We start from the raw sequence: 15,851 nt of genomic DNA on the forward strand, positions 1-15,851 counted from the left end.
CCATGTACTAGGATCCAGTCCCCAGTTCCCAGGTCACCATATCAGAATACCTGATATGGAGGAAGCTTCACAGTTGCTAAAGTGCTGTGGCATTTATCTTTCTCCTTCTATCTCTATTTCTCTTTCCCTCTAACTAGAAGACAAAGAAAATAAATAGTTCTTTGAGAGAAATGGTATCATGCAAGCAAAGAATGTCAGTGATAATTCAAAAGGGGGGAAAGAAGTCTTTATGAAAATATAGATATATCTGAGAGTGAAAGCACCTTATTTTAAACTGAATTTATTCTGTGGTGTGTGTGAGTATGTAAGGGTGCTGGAGAGAAAACATTAGTTTAAAGGTTTTTTATTCTGGAGTTGGCTGATTGAATTTAGTTAATATGATTTCTATTGTCTTCATTCATTTATTCATTCATTCAAGACCATTCTGTTATGATTATATACTTCTAGATGCTATGAAAAAAATTATTTTGAGATCAAAGAATACCAGTTTATATCTATATGTTTTGTTAGGATAAAATCTGCTCCAGAAGGAGGTCAATTGGTGGCATACACATCACCATGTGTGAAGACGTGAGTTCAGATCTCCTGTGCCCATCTGTGAGGGTGGCAGCTTCACAAGCTTTGCAGCAAAGCTGCTGATGTTTCTCCTTCTCTTGGTCCCTCTCCTTGTCTACCTCTTACTGTTTCTTACTTTTTACCTATTAAAAAAAAGAAGAAGAAAAGAAAATAAAGGAAAAAGTGACCACTGGGAGTGATGGTGTAAGCACTGAACCTTAGTAATAACTCCACTGGAAAAAAAAAAGTAATAATGGGGCCATGAGATAGTGCACCTGGTTGAGCATACACATCGCCATGTACGAAAACCCAAGTTTTAAGTCCCAGTTCCCTACCCACAGGGTAGAAGCTTCTCTCCCTCTCTACAGCTTCTATTTCTATTCAAAATCTTAAAGATTTCCCTCTGCTATGAGTACCTGGCCTTTGAAGTTGGGTCCCTTGCTCATTGTAATATGTGCCTTCAACTGGTCCCTAAATTTTATTAAAGATGGCATATTTCTGCTCTTTATCTTATAATGGAGTTTTATTTCTGATAAAGACTAGAGGAAATGCTGTTATTTTTTACTGTTCCATAAGAGTTTACAGTTTATCCAAATAATCCTACTTGAATTAAATTTAATTAAGCTTCCCATGTACAGATGTTTTCCATACCAAATCCTGCTAATTTATTTTATTTTATTTATTTATTTATTTATTTTCCTTTTTGTTGCCCTTGTTGTTTAACATTGTTGTAGTTATTAATGTCGTTGTTGTTGGTTAGGACAGAGAGAAATGGAGAGAGGAGGGGAAGACAGAGAGGAGGAGAGAAAGACAGACACCTGCAGACCTGCTTCACCGCTTGTGAAGCGACTCCCCTGCAGGTGGGGAGCCAGGGACTCGAACTGGGATCCGTACCCAGGTCCTGGCGATTTGCGCCATGTGTTCCACCGCCCGACTCCCTAAATCCTGCTAATTTATCACAGCTTAGATCAAATGTAATCTCCTCCAAAAAGCCTTAGTTACTTTTCAGTAATCAGAAGTAAGCATTGCCTTTTAGAATTACTAACTGACATTCAATTTTCCTTTCTAAGTTATGAGTTCATTGAGCATATAACCTTTAGTCAATCTTTTATTCTTCTATAGTTTATAGAAAAGTTCTTTGAATGTAGTTGTAAGTCAGAGGTTACATTAAATTAATCCAGAGAATGCTTTAAAATCTTATAATGTATCTTTGCAACTCCTTCCAGTTTTAATGACATTTCTAATTTTGGTTTACTGTCATAAAGTATGAAGAAATTAAATCTATGCACTTGGTTTAGAGGACCCTTCAGTTAAAAGAAAAATTATTAAATATTTCTTATATTCCAGAAAATGTGCTGGGGCTTTTAACATGTGTTACCTCATGTAATATTCAAAATAGCAGGTGTAATTGTCCTTTTGTTTTGCAAATGAGAACACTGAGTCTCATAAATGTTAAGTGATATTTTGAAGGTCACACATCCTGTAAGTGACAGAGCCAGAATTCTAACCCAGTGGGGTATTATTTCACTAAATCATGATCCACATGGCAAAGGGAATGAACAAATGAAAATCAATGGCAAATTCAAAATGCTGAGGAAACAATTGGCTGCAATAAAATGTATATGATGAATGTCACATCAGGGCACAGTTTGTGCAACTAATTCTGCAGTGCCATAAACAGTTGGTTCAGGAAAGAGTTTGCACTAAAATTTATAAGACAGGGAGCTATTCTTGACTTTGTCTTGAATAAAATACTGGTATCGTCAGAGGCATTAAAAGAAGTTGGAATGTGAAGGCACAATGATGGTTATATAATTAAGTTTGACACCTTCATTTGAGATCATATCAGATAAGGTTAACTCGATGAACTTTAAGAAAAAAAAAGAGTGAGTTAGAAACTGCCTGAAGGGAAAGTTATAAAATTAAAACCCATAGAATCCAGAGGAAATCAGTTTAAGAATAAATTGTGAGAATCCCCAAAGAATTGTTAGTTATAGTATAACAGAAAATAAATAAATATAAAGAGCTAAGAAGGTGATAATAGTGCTATCTGGATGTGTGATGATATATTTATTCAGGATATATATATATATATATATATATATATATGTACATTGCAACTGTGAAACTGGACAGTAAAATAGAAAAATAAAATAAAATAGAATGTGCATTTTGCATTTTCTTGTAGATAGCTAAAATTAAGCACACTTCCTTTATTAAATACTTTCTATAGTCCTGCATAGCCTATAATTACCTAATGTGAGAAGCAAGATGGAACTTTGCAGACACTGTTGCAGAGTACAAGCATTTTACAAAACTATTTCTTATTTGTCCTGATCTCACATCCCCCAGCATTCTTATATATTTTTTTGTCCTTTTCACTGAGTCCAAACCAGTAGGAAATCAATAGAATTGGTATGTTCTTCAAGAATGAGTACTTACAAATATGTATCTCCTAACTTCTTTAGTCAGTCAGCTATTGATGAGCATTTAAGATCCTTCTGCTCTATGGCTATTGTGAATAATGCAGCTATGAATGTAAATATGGATATGCTCCTTTGAATCAGTGTTTGCATGTCATTTGGATAAACGCCTAGGAGTATTATTTCTGGATCATAAGGTAATTCCATTTTACTTGCGTATGGATTTTTCATAGTCTTCCAAAGAAACTGCATGAGTTTACATTTCCACCAGCAGTGTAGCAGAGTTCCTTTTACTCCACAACTTTTCCAGCTTCTGTCAGTTCCTGTTTTGTCAACATAGGCCATTCTCACATGTGTGAGATGAAATCTCAGTGTAATTTTAATATACATTTCTCTAATGATAAGTGAAATGGTAAACTTTTCCATATATCTGTAATATCTTCTCTAGAAAATTGCCTGTTTAGTTCTTTGGTCCACCTTCTGGATTTTTTTAAGGAGAAGTATTATTAATTAATTAATTTATTTATTTATATTTTCTGTTCCACATCCATCACTAAAGTTCTGTGTCTCCAGCTTCCCAACTCTCAAAGACTGATATTTGAAATCGGTTACTTGTTAGGTATATGATGTGCATATATCTCCTCCCATTTACTGGGTTGCCAGGTTATCCTTGTATAGTTTACTTTTGATGTGTAGAAGTTTTTAAGTTTTATATAGTCCTACCATTTATTTACTCTTACTTTTATGTCCCATTCCCATGGGGCTGAGTCTTCAAATAAATATTTGATGTGAAAATACTGCAATATCTTATCAAGATTTGCTTCTGTATACTTAAGAGTTTCTGGTATGATATCCAGGTCTTTGATCCATTTTGGTTTGATTTGATTTAATTTAGGTGTAGGGTATTAGGTGGTAGTCTAGTTTCACTTTTGTATACATGGCAGTCTAATTTCCCAAGCACTATTTAGGGAAGAGACCTCCATTACCCCCATTGAATGATTTGTGCCCCTTTATTGTGTATTAGGTGGCTCTGTATGGGTGAGCTCATTTCTGGGCCCACAATTCTGTTCCATCAAATGATAATATTAATTTTAATTCCAGTACTACATTTTAAAAATTATGATAGTTTTATATATATATATATAATGAAGGTGAAAAGAGTGATACCCCCCTTTTTTTTTTGTTCTTTTTCCTCAGGAATGCTTTAGTCATTTGTATTTTTTCTTGTTCCACACAAATTTTTGAATAAGTTTTTTAATTTCCTTGAAAGCTATCATTAGGATATCATAGGTTCATTTAAATTACATTGTTCTGAAAGGTTAATCACACAGGAAAAAAAGATAGAAAACAGATGTGTCAATGGTTCTACTTCCTTTACACATACTAATAAGTTTGCTGCACTAAATGGCTCTGTATTTTATAGGCAGTATCACACCCCCTGACAAAAAGTAAAAGCCTTTTTACTGAATCTATTTGCCATTACAATTTTTGTCAGGGATATACACTTTGCCGTGTTTCAAAATCCAGGTTCAAGCCACTGGTCACCACTTGCAGGGGGAAGCTTCATGATTGGGGGAACAGTTCTGTAAGTTTCTCTCCTTCAAAATTTTTCTGTCTCATTCTTTTAAAAAATTTATTTGTTTATTTTTCTAACTTTTAATTATTTGTATTTATTGGATAGAGACAGACATAAATGGAGAGGGTAGGGGGAGATAGAGAGGAAGAGAGAAAGAGAGACAACCGCAGACCTGTATCACCACTTTCAAAGCTTTCCCTCTGCAGCTGGGGACTCAGGTTTCTCATTCTCTATCAAAGGAGAAAAATAAAAAAAAAAATTGCAGCCAAGAAACAGTAATGGAGTATTACAGACACTGAGGCCCAGCAACAGCCCTGTTCACCAAAAACTAGCAAACAAAAAACACTTTGATCTTTGGGTGTAGACAGCAGTCTAGTCATTTTGTGAAATATAACATATGTAATGTACACACATAAAGTTTTTGTAATGCTACACAATGTGTATATGTACAATGAATTTTAATAAGTAAGGGTGAAATTAATATATACAGCATTAGTTTTGTCACTAAAACATGTTCAAAATAATTAGAAAATAAGATTTCAATTTATATGGTATTGTAAAGGCCTTTCTTTCTTCTTTATAATTCCATGTACTTTTCCAAACATCTGCCATTATCTTTTCATTATAAATGTTTCTAATTAATTAATTAATCAGCTTTTAATGTATTTTAAGCATATGAAATTAAATTAAAAGAAATTATAAGAATAAAAGAGCTATATTGAAACTCAGTTTTTTTTATCCTCTCTTAATGACCATTACCAAAGTGAGGCAATCGAATAATTTCTTTGAGTGTACTTGACCTGACATGTTATGTGAAAAATGTATAATTTATTCAAATATCCCTCTATTGATATACTGATGTTACAAATATAAACACTATCCTTAATGTAAATAAATCCAAAGTATATGATTGACTATTGATTATTTTCAATCAGATTAGTATTTCCTGGTATGATTCTTTAATCATCATTTCAATCTCTCTAAACTTTAAATATTTTCTTTATTTACCTGTATTGATTGTGCCAGAAGTGGAATTGGAGTCTAACTGTGTTCTTCATAGCATATATTTTCACAAACATCAGCTATCTCAAATTTTTGTATGGTTTTAAAAATCACAATTCTATTAAAAAACGTGAATTCATAGAAAGCATATTTCCTATCTTCACAGAGAAATTATTCTAATAAGAATGACAACCAGCACAATTTTCATATGTATTTGCCATTCTTTTTAAAAAATTATTTATAAAATGGAAATATTTATGAGACTATAGGATGAGAGGGGCACATTTCCAAACAATGCTCACCACAAAGCTTCATATCCAATGACTTACCTTGATAGTTTTCCTATTCTTTATCCCGCTGGGAGTATGGAACCAGGGTAATTATGGGGTGCAGAAGGTAGAAGCTCTGGCTTCTGTAATTACTTCTCAACATGGGCATTGGCAGATTGATCCATACTTCTAGCCTGTCTCTCTCTTTCCCTAGTGAGATCTGGAGAGGCGGGACTCCAAGACACAAGGTGGGGTCTTCTGACTAGGGAAGTCAGGTTGGCATCATGGTATCATCTGGAACCTGGTGGCTGAAAAAGAGTTAAGAAACAAAACAGAACAAATTGTTGACTAATCATAAACCTAAAGGCAAGAGTAGCTAACCTTGTCAGACAAAGTGAGGACTACAGAAGCCAAATAAGGGCAAGAAACTGGCATATTTTAATGATGACTCTTTAGTCACTACCAGGCCACGCTATCACCTGGGGCCTTAGTCAGGGAGTCCTGGGACTAGACCTCTGACAGATCCCTCTTGCCACTGTCACTGGTCAACTCCGTCAGCAACAGCATAATGGAACCCTTTGTGGGGCCCTATAGGACCTTGCTCTCTATGTGGATCAATAATGGTAGGAAATGTTCCATTCTCCAAAGGATGGTTGGGCAACATACACTACCTACTACCCAAGGAAATTAGGTCCTGAAATTAATGCAGCCTGGAATGTTCTTAGCCTGGACCACAGAATACCAGATCTGACCTACAGGGATGCAGAAATTACATAGGCTCCTGTGCTGAACATGGGCCCCAGATCAAACCGGTGGGGTTTACACTTAACAATATTTATATACTTTCCCCATATTTGGGAGCTACTCTCTTCCCTGATCCAGCTTTCTAGTCCTTTTTCCAACTATGACACCATCTCCCCAGACAGTAACCTGGGTCTACCTGCATATTAGATATCAGGCACAGACAAAAACTAGTGAAGCCATGGGCCTTTCGGAATATATCTAAAATAGAACTACTAGCTTTTCCCAAAATGGAGACCCCCAAATCTTCATCTGCAATATTCTTGCCTTTAGGTTGATTATTACTATTTACTATTCTTAATGACCTCTCTTTTTAGTTACCTTATGAAGCAGTAAATTCTTTAGCGCTAATCCAAGATAGTCTGGGATAACCTATCAGAGATATTGAGGGAGAAATGTTAACTGTTTGAAAAAAGTGTTATATAATAATTAGAAGATTTCTATTAAGGCCAACTTTCCTTTTTGTCAATGATAAAATTGTTGGAGTAAGAAGTTCAGATCCTGCTGAATTTATTGAAGGGTGGTTGGGAAAGTCATTGAGCTATTAGTTTTGCATAGAAAAAGTAATGAAACAGTTATGTCAGAAGACTTCTGTATAGATTAATTAGCTGATGTCTGCACTGTGATAAAGATTACACAGTGCCAGGTCTGCTTAATAATAAGGGCTGTAAAAAAAAAAGGAGGGGCCAGTTGGACTTTTTCCATTTAGCCAGTCCTTTGAATGCTAAAATGGTGGCAAAGGGTAAAATGGTCAAAAATATTTTTTTAAAAAAGGGGTGCATAGCACACAAATGTTTAAACACATGCACACATACACAGCAACAACAACTTAATTAACCTGTGGAGACCTCTGACATATAATGTTCTCAAAGTAGTTAGATTAGATTGGATATTTAAAAGGAACTATAGTTTGTGATGAGAAAAGAATCTGCAGTTAAACAGCATAACTTGGCAAAGGCTTTTATAATAACCCTCCTATTTCTCACTTTTTAAAGTAAAATTTACTTTTTAAAATAATGTCAGATTTACAGAAAAATTGCAAAAATATGCCCCCCCAGCAATTTTTCTGAACTGTTATGTTTCAAATCAGTATGTCCATTATTATAATTAATGGAATGTTGCTTATATATAATTAGAAAGTATTGCTTATGATTTATTTAGACTTTCACCTAATTTTAGCTTTGTATTCTAGAAACACACCCAGGGCATTATATTACATTTAGTGACCACATGACTTTAGACTTCTCTTGGTATGACATTTATCATTTTTACATATTTTTATCATTACTATAAATTGAAGTATTTCTCTCCCTAAATGTATATGTTGAGGTCCAGGCACCCATTGTTATGGTACTTGGAGCTAAAACTTTGAGGAGGTAACTGATTAGGATCACATGAGCTCTTAAATGTGTGGCTTTTGGAAGAGATTCAAGTTCTTAAAAAAGGGGGACACTGGAGAATACACACTATTTCTTTCCTCTCTTCTCTCTCTCTCTCTTTTTAAATTTCTTTATTGGGGAATTTAATGCTTTACATTTGACAGTAAATACAATAGTTTGTACATGCATAATATTTCCCAGTTTTCCATATAACAATGCAACCCTCACTAGGTCCTCTGTCATCCTTCTTGGATCTGTATTCTCCCCACCCACCCACCGCAGAGTCTTTTACTTTGGTGCGATACGCCAATTCCATTTTAGGTTCTACTTGTGTTTTCATTTCTGATCTTATTTTTCAACTTTTGCCTGAGAGCGAGATCATCCCATATTCATCCTTCTGTTTCTTCCTTATTCTCTCTCTCTTTTCTCCTTCTCCTTCAGTATATGAAACCACAGTGAAAACATAGCTATCCATAAGTCAGAATATTTTGCCAGAACCTGAAAACACTGGATTTCTATCCTTCAGAGTAATAAGAAAATAATTTTCTCTTGTCCAAGGCACACATTATATAAAATTTGGCTAGAGTAAACAATGCTAAGTATTTCTTTCAAAGAGTAGCAATCAGTTACATTATTATTATTTTTAATTATTTTTATTTACTTACTGGATAGAGACAGCCAGGAATTGAGAGGGAAGGAGTGATAGGGATAGAGACAAAGAGACACCTGCAACACTGCTTCAACACTTACAAAGCTTTTCCCCATATCTTCCTTATCATCAATTTTTTTACTCTTGTTCTTTAATATGAACCATCCTGATTTTTTCCCCTCAAATAAATTTATTTTAGTCCCTTCATATAGATTCTTTTTAAAATATGTATTTATCTGCTTATTTATTTAGGATAGAAGCAGGTACATTGAGATGTAAGGAGGATATAGAGAATGAGATGCAGAAATAGATAAATGATAGTTAGATACATGCATGCATGCCTATAGCACTGTCTTAACACCCCTGAAGGTCCTCCCACCCCTGCATATGGGGGTCAAGAGCTTGAACCTGTGTCCTTGTGTAAGTTAATATGTATGCTCACAAACAGGTACTCCACCACTTATCATTCACATTAATTTCTAAAATCTTCCACTTGTTTGGAATGCTGCATTGTCATTTTCCTGCCTTATTATTTCAGATTTTCTCTTAAATAATAGTCAGGTATTTTTATTTTATGATATACCTAATATCTAAATAAATAATGCCATGTTTTTACTGTGACATTTATTTTCTTCATAGTTTATACTATCATCATCTGTACTTATTTTTTTAGTATACTTATTTCTATGCATTGTTATAGTCAAAAGATAGAAAGTATTATTTAAAAATATATTTTTAGGTATTGATAGAGGCACAGAGAATAAGAGAGGAGAGGGGGAGATAGAGAGGGAAAGAGACAAAGAGACAGAGAGACGCCCATAGCCCTGCTCCACCACTTGTAAAGCTTTTCATCTGCATGTGGGGACCAGGAGCTTGAACCAGGGGCTCGGCACTGTAATGTGTTAGCTTAACCAGGTGAGCCACTGCCTGGCCCCACAAAGTATGACATTTTCTTAATACTTTGGCTCCTATGTGCACTGGAAGGACTGCTGGTATTAATACTGAGGGATCTGGGCAGTAAAGTACTGGATAGTAGTGTTCTTGTTGAGTTTGAATAACAATGCAAGTGAATTTATTACACTACTTCCTGCTGAGCAGGAAGTAGTAGCTGACACATATAAAAGGTAATGGTCCTGTAGTGGCTTGAGGCCACTGGGAAGACACTGTCTTATTCTGAGACAGATGATAAATTAAAGAGGGGAGTTATTTAATCTGTATAAACATTTAAAATATCAACTTGAGACTTTATTGTCTGTAGGTATAAAGGGACTTAGTGGGCTCACATATTTATAACTAAATTTATAGTAAAATATAATTTTCCTGTGAACAAAAAATGAGAGCAGCTCTACCTTGTTTAACAATTTATACTCCAGTTCTAAACATATGCTACTTTGTTTGGATTTGGCTTGTTTATAAAACAGATAAATAACAAATAAGTGTATTATTATGGATAATCTTTGGACTGTTGTCCTATTTTATAATGATTTCTTATTCCCACTTCCCAAATGTATTAAAAAATTCTTTGTGCATCTATGGAAAACTAATTCATTGATGTCCTAAAGAGTAATTGTATAGTGTTTTATTTCCTTTAATCAACATGTCTACGTTTTGAGAAAAATCAAATAAATGTTTCTATCTCTGTTCTACAGAGAAACCTGCCCATAGGATCATATGGAAAACCAAATTTGTAGACTCCATAGAATTTTTGCAAACCATAGGTTTGTATATTCCAAGTTATATTTGGACTTACTATTAATTAATGTTAACTGAAACTTTTATTTGCTTTCTTCCCTTCAGATTCCTATAGTTGCCCACTAACAAAGATAAAGGTAAGTTTGGGCTACTGACCTATATAAATCAATCTAGAAAGCTATCAATATGTCCTTCATCATTTCCTATACTAGACTACAGGGTTTCTTTATTGGAAATGCATGCCAGATTGTGTCCAAGGATAATTTAAAAGACATAGTAGTGAAACATTTATATGTATCACAAAGGATAACTCACTGTGCCTCTAACTAATTTTCACTGGAAAACAAAATTGCCAGGAGATCAAAAAGAAAATGTGTATGACAATTTTGGACTGTAGTTTTGTTCCCAGCTAGGCCATTTGGAAAAACAAACAAACAAACAAACAAAAAACACTATCTTTCCTTTTGCAATAATGTTCAGATCTATCCTCAGCTACAAGGGGATTGTGCAGCTTATTAAATATAGGTAATGTGTTTTGGAATTGTCCTTGGAATGAATGAGATGGATGTAAAACAAGATTAACCTCTGTTGAGTATCTTTTCTGAGCTTGATCAAATGCATATCACATCTTTCCTACAATGTACAGGAGGAAATCTACAATATATGTAAATGTTAATAAACTTTCTCTAGCTTTTATGATCCCTGTTAGGAAGTGACATATTTTAGCTGCATTGTCAAATGTATTTGAGATTCACATTTGGTTGTGCATAATGTACACAGAAGAGAATCACATTTTCTCCATTGGAGAAAATTCATTTTATTGCATTGAATGATTGATATTATGATTGAGAGGAAGGGAGGTGCACTCAGCATGGAATTGATTTAATTTACTTACTGAAAGCATATACCACAGGAATCTACTAACTCCACTAATAGTAATAAAATTGTATTTATGATTGAGGTTATTAAGACACTAAAAATCCTATATAAGAGTTTTGAAGCTATAACTTCTCCTTAAAATCCCTAATAATCCCAGACAAAATTGATCCTTCTATTAAAATTAATGATTTAATTTACTCATTATTATTTTATTCATACCTACATTTGAAAAATATTTATCAAACACCATTAAATCTTATAACTATATTTGGAGATACAGCAAGAAACAAAAAGAGTTGAGGATCCCTTTCTCCATTGAGAATGAGTTTATAGTTATTAGTTCATCATACTTTTGGTTATTATACCACATAATGTAAACCAGTTGGTGGTCACTATGGGGAAATAATTAATAGAGTGGTAATTGTAGAAATAAAGGTTCATTTTAAAATAGTGTTGTTTGGAAGGAATTTGCTGAAAGAGTGAAATTAGATAAGCCTAGTGACACCACATGGATCTCTCCCTCTCTGTCTCTGTCTCTCTCTCTCTCTCACACACACACACAAACACAAGGCAGAAGACAGATAAGTAAGAACTTTAGGCAGGGGCCTGGTGGTGGCACATCTGCTTAAGGGCACATGTTACAAAGCACAAGGATCCAGGCATAATCATCCAGTCTTCACCTGCAGGGGGGAGGCTTCACAAGTGGCGAAGTTGTGCTGCAGATGTTTCTCTATTTCTCTCACTGCCTCTCCCCCCTTCTCAATTTCTCTCTCTATATATATATAAAACAAATAAATAAAATGTGTGTATAAAAGTAAAACAAAAAGAGAACTTGTGGCAGAACAACAAGCTTGGAAAAGATTTAACCAAGTTCCCAGAATGATCCACTGAGGGTAGAAACTTTTATACAAGATTTTGTAGATTTCTTTAAACATGAAAAAGACATTAAATTAGGGAGAAGGTAAGAAAAAAATCATGTCTAATCTCACAGAATGAAACTGGGACTAGCATATTTTACCAAAGCAAAAAAGAGGGAAGATGAGAGTGGGGAATACTTAAGATCCTTTTTCGGGATGCATGTGAAGATGAGTAATTGTGTCTTTGTGTCTACAATTGCACTATGAGCCAATAACCCACTAAACCCCTCCCAAAATATTTAATTTAACTCAGAAAAAAAAAAGATCATGCCATCATGAAAGTCAAACAAGAAAAGAGTTTCATAAACAACCTCATTCAAAATGAGGCAAGGACACGCACAACATCTTCATTAAGAAAAACATCCAGAGGGTCAGCAGACATATTGGAAAGTGCTCAAAGTAATTGATTAATAGAGAAATTAAGTTAAAAGGTAATGATATACTACAATATACATCTATAGGAATGTCATTTATTAGAATGGATAATAACTAATGATTGCAAGAATGTAGGGGGAGGGAACACTTCTATACAGCTGATGAGAATGTAACTTCATTCAACCCTTGTGGAAAAAAAAAGTCTAGAAATTTCACAGAACACTAGAAATATATCTGCCTTATAACTCAGTATTTTGCCTCCTGTACCCAAAGACAACAAAAGCATCTATCAGGAGAGATTTATGCATAGCTGTTTGTAGTAGCACAATTAAGAATAGCCAAAACTTAGAAACAATCCATAGGCCCAACAACAGATGAGTGCCTAAGAAAGTTGTGGTATGTATAAGGGGCCAGGTGGTGGCACACCAGATTGAGTGCACATGTTACAAAGTGCAAGGACCTAGGTTTGAGTCCCCACTCCCCACCTACAGGGGGAAAGCTTCACAAGTGGTGAAGCAGTGCTGCAGGTGTCTCTGTCTCTCTTCCAATCTATCCCCCCCACCCTCTTGATTTCTGACGGTCTCTATACTATAAATAAATAAATATAATAAAAAATTAAAAAGAAAGTTGTGGTATATATACACAATGAAATACTACACAGCTATTAAAAATTATTAAGTCAACTCCTTTGCCTGATATTGAATGGAAATTGAAAGCATCGTGTTAAGTGAGATAAAACTAAAAGATAAAGAATACTAGACAATCTCACAAGTGGACCTTAAGAAATGATGACAACGATGGAAACACAGAGTGAAACTTGGACTGGTTGGACTATACTACACCAAAGCAAATGATTCTGGGGAAGGAAGTAAAAGCAAAGGGTGAATAGAAACTTGAGGTTTTGGTGCATGATGATGGGAAATGTCCTAAGTTCTAGAAAAGGTGTATAATGGCAAGAGAGTGGCACACTTTCATGATGGCCTGTCTGATCACTACCAAGCCAAGCCATCATCTGTGGCTCTAGTCAGGGTATCTTTGGAATCTGACATAGCTATGATGGACCTAGACCTCTAATGGATCCTACTCTCCACCATCGCTGGTCACTTCCATCATTAACATTATCATATGCCCTCTTGTAGAGCTCTACAAGACCTTGCCCTCAATATAGAATAGTGGTAGGGACTTCACCACTCTCCAAAGGGAGGCTAGGACAAAATACACTGTCAATCGAGGAACACTGGTCCTGAAATGAATGCAACCTAAAATGTACCTAGCTGTGACCATGAGCCTTGAGCTCAGATTGACAGAGACTTGAAAGTCACACTGCCTTCTGTGATAAATATGAATAGATAAGATGTCATCTGGACTTCCCAGGCAGAAGATCTCACTAATATATCCTGGAACCTCACATCCCCAGAGCCCTATCCCACTAGGGAAAGATAGAGAGAGCTGGGGGTGTGGATTGATCTGCCAATGTCTATATTCAGTGGAGAAGCAATTACATAAGTCAGACTTTCCACCTTCTGCATCCCATGAGGCACTTTGTTCCATACTCCCAAAGGGATAAGAATAATGAAGCTTCCAATGAAGGAGATGGGATGCAAAACTCCACTGATGGGAGTTGTATGGAATTGTACCTCTTTTATTCTACAATATTGTTAATCATTATTAAACTACTAATTGAAAATAATAAAATCCAAAGAAAATGCCCTAAATTGAAAAAGAGAGACTTCCTGTGGGGAGATGAGAGATTGTCCTTATGTGTCGACATCAGTGATGTAAACCATTAACCTCTCTAATAATAAAAATTATTTAAAAAGTGCAATAAGAATGAACAAGAAGGGAGTCAGGCAGTAGCACAGCTGGCTAAGTGCACGTGGCGCAAAGTGTAAGGATCAGCAAGAATGCTGGTTAGAGCCCCAGCTCCCCATCTGCTGGGGAGTCGCTTCACAGGAGGTGAAACAGGTCTGCAGGTGTCTTTCTCTCCCCCTCTCTGTCTTCCCTTCCTCTCTCCATTTCTCTCTGTCCTATGTAACAACAACAACATCAATAGCAACAACGATAATAACTATAACAAGGGCAACAAAAGGGAAAATGAATATTTAAAAATTAAAAAAAAAGAATGAACAAGAAAAGTGTCTACAGCCATACCATTCTGAACAGGCCTGATGTCATTTTATCTTGGAAGAGTTTCAAGGAGAATTTCAATAGTATTCTGTATGTTTACAGTATAAAAATATTCATTTTTCATTCCCCATATTTTCAAAATTGTGATATAATTTTACAAAGTTTGACTTATTTTCCACTATATCTACTATAACCAACCCAGTGCCTAATACATAGAAACACTCTAAATAAGTGTCTATTTTCAAACAGAGGAATGTTCTAATTTAATGACCAAGAATTATTAACTTTCCATTGCAAAGATGAAAGAGAGCAAAACAAGGGAAGGATAGGGTAAGGGAAACCACAAATCAACCTCAGATGTTCTGATCCTATATCCAGTAATATTTCTAATACTGACAACAGAACTCCACATTTTCAGAGTAATGATTGTGATCTGGGACTTTCCTTCCTTTCAAATATTAGAGAAATCTGCATCTTACCTGCTGCTCTTTGCTGGCTGTGACTACAGCTCTTTGTGCCAGATTTGCCTTCTCACTCTCAGATGTCACCAGTTACCCTGCTGAATTCTCATCTTGCCAACCACAGCCTAGCTTGGGTATCCAATGGCCAGGGTAAACAAACAAGAAATTATCACTTGGAACAAACATCTGATTATCTCAGCAGCAATTGCAGTGAAAACAGAACATAGGAAAGGGCAGCTGCCTACTTCACTGCTTTCATTCCAGACTTTGATTGTCATGGAATGAGGTGGCCTTTCCACTTGGCATGGATCATAGGGCCAGGTGGTGCCAGGTGGCATAGACTGTGGGGAAGAAGTTGGAACATCTGTGACCCATGCATCCAGCCTCTTCAATCTCTGGGGTATTAAAGCATTGTGCATTATTTAGATATGGCAATGGTGGGCTGTTTGTTACTCTGGCATCATGTGGGTTGGGATATTAAAAAAATCATTTAGTAGTCTAGTTTTTTTTCTCATAGCAGATTTTTTATATGTTTCACAGAACATATTCATAAATAGATGCAAATGATTTTACTTTCTTTGCAATAAGAAATCTAAAGTAGATAAAAGTGTGCTCAACAATTATTATCTCAGCATTTTTATTATTTGAGAATGATCTAGGCATTCAATGAATACCCATAATTTGACCAATCTCAATATAATTACAAGGTGTCAGATTCCCAAACTGATATGAGTAACTATTATTCT

At 35.3% G+C, this 15,851-nt stretch overlaps 1 long non-coding RNA gene across 1 annotated transcript; it reads right to left on the reverse strand.

The window, feature by feature from the left end:
• Nucleotides 1-432: 432 nt before the first annotated feature.
• Nucleotides 433-15,411, reverse strand: LOC132540764 (uncharacterized). Its single transcript, XR_009551908.1, has 3 exons — nt 15,124-15,411; nt 5,886-6,133; nt 433-698 (listed from the first exon to the last, which is right to left on the reverse strand). It is a non-coding gene; the product is annotated as an uncharacterized LOC132540764 (long non-coding RNA).
• Between the last annotated feature and the right edge of the window lie 440 nt (nt 15,412-15,851).

This window comes from Erinaceus europaeus, chromosome 10 (genome assembly GCF_950295315.1).
Source record: "Erinaceus europaeus chromosome 10, mEriEur2.1, whole genome shotgun sequence".
Lineage (NCBI taxonomy): Eukaryota > Metazoa > Chordata > Mammalia > Eulipotyphla > Erinaceidae > Erinaceus > Erinaceus europaeus.